Below are 6,013 nucleotides of genomic sequence, written 5' to 3' on the forward strand. Positions count from 1 at the left end.
CCCCCTACCACTTGTTTGTACATTAGATGCCTGTTGTTGTTATTTCTTACAATTTATGTTTTCAAAATGGCTTACATATCAACCTCTAGATGATGATCTGCCTCTACCTCTACCTGTATCAAAGTAGAAGGCTTACTCATGTAAATTTCCAAAGGATATTCATTTCCTCATGGATGAGGAGAGAAGGCAATTCCTAAAAATTAGGAAAGTACTCTCAAACTCTAATGGAGCTCTGAAACACAAAGTTAAAGTCTATGGGCTTCAAAGTCATGTAAATCACCAAGGAAATCAAGGTTTTTCCTATCCAAGTATGGAGCTTGAATGACCTTATGCAAACAAGCTTCAAAATCAAAATCAAAATCAAAATCAATAAATCTAACATATCCAAAGCTCACAAAGTGTATGTTATTTTTCAGAGTGTGACATCCTAATCAATATGGTCTTGATGGCGCCATGGAAAGGACACAAGGAACAACCCAATATCATGGGGCTTTGCCCAACCGCATTCAGGAGCATAAACAACTCAACCAAGAAACCAGTATGTCGTGGCCTAGCTCACAAATGTAAAATCGGGGTGTGTCACTCACCTCATGAAATTAAGTTGCCTAGGATTCTCATAGGTAGCATTGTCACCGCCACACAAAAGCACCCAAGAGCTTGTAGCCACACACCAAGGAAACTCAACCCTCCTCTCCTCAAGGCCTCCATTTCCATCTCTATATCCATCTGCATCTCCTCCACCTCCATCTCCATCACCATCTCCATCTTCATCTCCTCCATCACCATCCACATTTCCATCCTCCACCTCCATCCTCCATCTCCATCATCTCCATCACCATCCACATTTCCATCTCTGTATCCATCTACATCTCCATCCCCATTTGCTAGGTACAATGGCTCTACGGGACATCACCAACAAGCAATCAAAGTTTCGCTTGCACATGGACTTAGACGAGGAGTATGCCACAATGCGAAGTAATCGAACGAAGGGATGTATTCCTGCTGAGGTGCTACGACTTCAAGGTGCAAAAGCCATTGATCTTTGGACTGATGGAAGCATTTATCCCCTTGATCCACAGACTGGTGCACCTCCCCCTTTTCGTAATGTCACGCAGGTCGTACGCTTCTTGGGTGATGGTTATAATGGTTTCTTAGGGTACTGTCAGAGGCTCTATTCTTTGTACTTGCAGGAACTCTCAAATCAAAATCACCTCAGGAAGCTTCTAAAATTATGCAAGGCAGAAAAGGAAGAATGTGCGTCAACTTTCATGGCCACAAAGGAACATATGCTGGCTCGAGTCAAGGATCTAGAGAAGGAGGATGCAGAGCAGAAGATGAAGCTTGATGAAGGTGTGGAAAGCAGGGATCGAGCTAAAGAGAACTATCTCCGTCTTTGAAACTCAACTCGGAACCTTCGCCGACGTGTCGATCATTTCACTCACCTCCCCGTGGGATATAATGCAAGGCAGCGAAAGCGCAAGCCTCTGAGTCTTCTTTCCAAAGATGGGGGGGCTCGCAAGCGACGTGTGCATCAAACAAGGTAATCACAGCTTCAAAACTAGCATTACATTCCTTTTTCATATAGTTATGTCATTGACTCTGAACTATGTGATGTCCAGGGAATGTGCTAAAGCAATATTAGGTTATTCCAATACTGAGGAGTCTATCCTTGAGCACATTATTCCAGAGCAGAAAGTAATCAATATGATAACCAATCCAGTAAATGGTGCGTTGCGTGACAGGATTCAAAAGTATTTTCTCAAGGAATTTGAGCAGATTGTCAGTCCCGTTGACATGCTCACTGTGTGCGACACAGTAGGTATCAGTGATGATAAGGGATACAGGGCTTTGTATACTTGCATCACAGCACATCTACGAGGCAAAGGAATGACACGATCTATACTTCCAACACCATACAGTATAGTTATGGCAAGGAAGTCAGCAAACAACAATATTGCCGACTTGCTAGGCGGCTACAGATGGGTGGATGGTAGCATGCCAATGTCAAATTCAAAAGATTTTGCTTACAACAAGTTTAACAATGTTTACGTCGAGGTGGAGGCGCTTCAACGAGCTATGATTCAGTTTTATGATATGACATTAGAGGAGATGGATGGAAAGGCTATATTTGTCCTCAAATTGGATGAATGTCAGGTTGTAAAGGGCCAAAGGGTGGAACGTACAAGTCTGACACTCATGAGCAGGGCATTGAAGCGAAAGAGCTTAGACGGCGAAGATGAAACAGGTGATGGGGAGAATAACTTGCACACAAAGCGACGCAAGCAAGATTACTTTGGAGTGCAGTCTGAGAAGAACATATGGTGGCAGGCGGCATGGACCCTTCCGCACGAGGACCATGACAGTCTGAGGTGGTACTTCACCCGTACAGGTATTCAAGGAGTGATACACAGGCAATCAAATGGTGAAGTCTTGCATGTGCCTGGCACTGGTCACTTTGAAATAGAGTGGCACCTTGGTGGTGATCTCAAGACCCTCAAATGCATGTTGGGAACTAAAAGCGGTGCTAACACTTTGTTTCCATGCATCTTTTGTTGTCATCCAAGGATGCCAAGTGTCGCAGTGGGGAAGGCCAAACAAGCAACCAAGGTGAAAGGTCGTAAGCAGGCAAGTGCAAAGGGCTCAGATCAATTACAAAAAGGGAAGGGTATGCACGTCTGGCTCAATGGAATTATGAGCTACAATCAAAGCAAGGCACCATCTCGCGCAGAGGAGGATGCTACTTGGAACCCTATTCTTTCAATTCCACTGTCGCGAGTACATGTGTGTACCTTGCACGCAAGACTTAGAATTCTGGACAAATTGTTGATGCTCCACATCAATTATGCTTGGAACATGGAGCCAAAGTCACGGCGAGAACAGGGCATCGAAGAGCTTGAAGTTGTTTTATCATCCGTGGGGCTTCACGCAGGTGCTGTCACCCTCTCTAAGGATCGCAAAAACCCATCAAGTACCCAAGATAACCCTAATAAGATATGTATGGGTGGTGCAAAAGCAAGACACCTGCTCTCAAACTATGGTGAGGCTCAAAGCCATACACATTTTGAATTATGGAAGCAGATTTGTGATGTAACAACCTATCGAGGCAATGAGGCGACACTAGGATTGAAGCGTGCACATGTGTGGGAAGCTTGTGATGAGATGATGAGGCTTCTTGAGCGCCCGTATCTTGATGAAGCAGAGATAGCTACATTCAAGACTTCGATTGACAGATTCACAGAAGAAATGATCGATGCTTGGGGGGAAACTCATATAACACACTACATGCATATTCTCTATGCGCACAGTTCCTTCTTTCTAGATGAATATGGGTCTCTTGCACTCTGGAGCAACCAAGGCATGGAACGATCACATTACCAAGCCAAGGCGGCCTATTTTAAGAACACAGGTCATGGCGGTGGCAAGGTTCGCAGCAATGCATTTCAGGAAATGTTCAATTGGTTTTACCATGCACTTACTGGGAGAAAGGCCCAAAAGCGAGCCGGAAATTTGTCTTTGAGGCGCAAAATCATGAAGGTGGTAGGTGCAAGGCGAAAGAGAAGGGTGCAATGCGTCAATGGCACGTGAAAGAGCGAGGCAATGGCACAATGGTCGACTAAGAAATGGCCGCGTGTGGTTACCCACCCAATAATTCTTGTTCGCCACTTTTTGGCGCGTTCATTGTAAATTGACTTTTTTGTAATTTTGGCCCCCTATAAATATCAGTGAGTTTTATAGTCATTTTTAAAAGTCGACTTGTGAGCTCTCTCTCTCTTCCTCTCCCCTTGACTCTCTCGCGCGCTCTCTCTCTCTCTCTCGCTCGTGTACTAATATCTCACGCACATGGAGCCCCCAAATGATCCTCCCTCCAATACGCAGGATGACATTTTCAAAGACCTTGGGCCCGGTGGCACATAGAACTGAAATCCCAAACATTTACCCACAAGCCCAAATGGATCTGGAAGCTGAGCGTGTGAGGCTTGAGCGAGAGGCCCAAGAAGCCCAAGAACGCCAAGAAGCGGAGAGATTACACAAAGAAGCAGAGGACATGGAGGCAGCTGAGAGAGCAAGAAAAGAAGCCGAAGAGACCGTCAGAACACAGGAGGAGGACGAGGCAGCAAAGAAAGCACAGGAGGATGAGGCTGCCAAGAAGGCGGAAGAAGACGAGGCAGTTAGGAAGGCGGAGGCAGATAAGAAGGCTGTAGAAGAAGCTCAGGCCGTCGCAAGCAACAAGAGAAGATTAGCATTCTTTGCTGCGGAGGAGGATTGGCTTAACAGAAAAGCTCACGGATTTGTTGCTGACCTGCGAATGGCCGGATACGAAGATGACACAATTTTGGAAGCGGCTATACAAAGTCTTCGAGCAGAATATACAAAGAGGAGAAATGAAGACACAGTAGAAAGGGAGCACCTGCCGAGTAATAGGATTCTCAATGCAATGCTAGACAGAGTCTTGGCTCGTGCACTTGGTAAAGGAAAGAGAAAACTCTCAGCTGAGGAAGTAGAAAATAAGAGACAGAAGCTTGAACGAGAAGCCAGGGCAGCAAACACACGGAGGCTTTGTGAGGAAAAAGAAAGGAAAGATGAAGAGGAGCGAGTAAGGAAGGAGGCAGAGCAGAGAGCAGCTCAGAAGACTCCATCTGTAAAGGCAAAGAAAACTCCAACACCTGCAAAGGCTAAGAAGGGAAAAACCATTCCTAAACGCACAGAACCCCCTTCCGATAACTTCCAAGAGCAGCGACAAAAGTTCAAAAATGACACGCCAGCTTGGACTCGCCACGCGCAAGCACCACCGCCCCCAACAACACAGAAGAAGCAAAGGTGGAGACCAGGGACAGTTGCCCTTAGAGAAATTCGCAAATATCAGAAGACCTGCACACCAATTATTCCGAAGGCACCTTTTGGGCGTCTCGTCAAAGAGATTATCCACGACCAGCGCCGGGATGTCAATCGTGTGCAAGCGGCGGCACTAGGCGCTCTGCAACAAGGTGCTGAGGATATTTTGTGCTTTTCCAAGACGCGATTTTGTGCATGGTGCATGCAAAACGTGTCACTTTGAAGCCATCTGATCTTCATCTAGCTAGGCGTATCCGTGGAGAGGACGCTCTCTTTCACTAGATAGGGGAAGCCTTTGTAATGCAACAAATCCGTGTTTTGTAATCTCAATTTGATTAATGAAAAACCATGTCTATTTTCAAAAAAGTTATTTTCTATTGCAAGTGATTGCCGTCTTGTCAAGGTAATTGTAGTCTTTTGCATGTAATTGTTGTCGCTACGTACATTCGACCTCATGTGAACGCTCGTCTGCCACCACCCGTCCGACTTTGGCTCGACTCGACGGGCCGATTTCTCCTGCGTATGGCCCCAAAAGGGTGGATCAGCTGTGCGGGGTGCGCCGGGGCCGACGGGGGGGCGGTGGTCGCGCCGTGGAACCTGTGTGCCACGGAGCGACTTTTGCCTGTTTGACCAGGTCAAACAGGCAAAAGTCGCTCCGTGGCACACAGGTTCCACGGTCAAACAGGCAAAAGTCGCTCCGTGGCACACAGGTTCCACGGCGCGACCACCGCCCCCCCCCCGTCGGCCCAGGTCAAACAGGCAAAAGTCGCTCCGTGGCACACAGGTTCCACGGCGCGACCACCGGCCCCCCCCCGTCGGCCCCGACGCACCCCGCACAGCTGATCCACCCTTTTGGGGCCATACGCAGGAGAAATCGGCCCGTCGAGTCGAGCTAAAGTCGGACGGGTGGTGGCAGACGAGCGTTCACAAAAATTGATTGAAACATCATGACAGGACACGACAACAACATATAAACACATCAAGAAGATAAAACTTAAAATTAGCTCGAAAAACATCTTGATGTCATTAATTGTTTGATTTTCACAAAAGGCAAATGAGTACATTGGATCTAGCCAACTCGCTTGATGAGCTTGGTGAAAGCCTCGTGGGTGAGAGTCTTTACTGATGGTTTGTCACCAATGCGTTCGGCTATCTCTTTGGCATCAGTGATGCCTTGTCC

This window comes from Cibotium barometz, chromosome 60, assembly GCF_041138505.1.
Source record: "Cibotium barometz isolate CiBa-2024 chromosome 60, ASM4113850v1, whole genome shotgun sequence".
In the NCBI taxonomy this organism is placed as follows: Eukaryota; Viridiplantae; Streptophyta; class Polypodiopsida; order Cyatheales; family Cibotiaceae; genus Cibotium; species Cibotium barometz.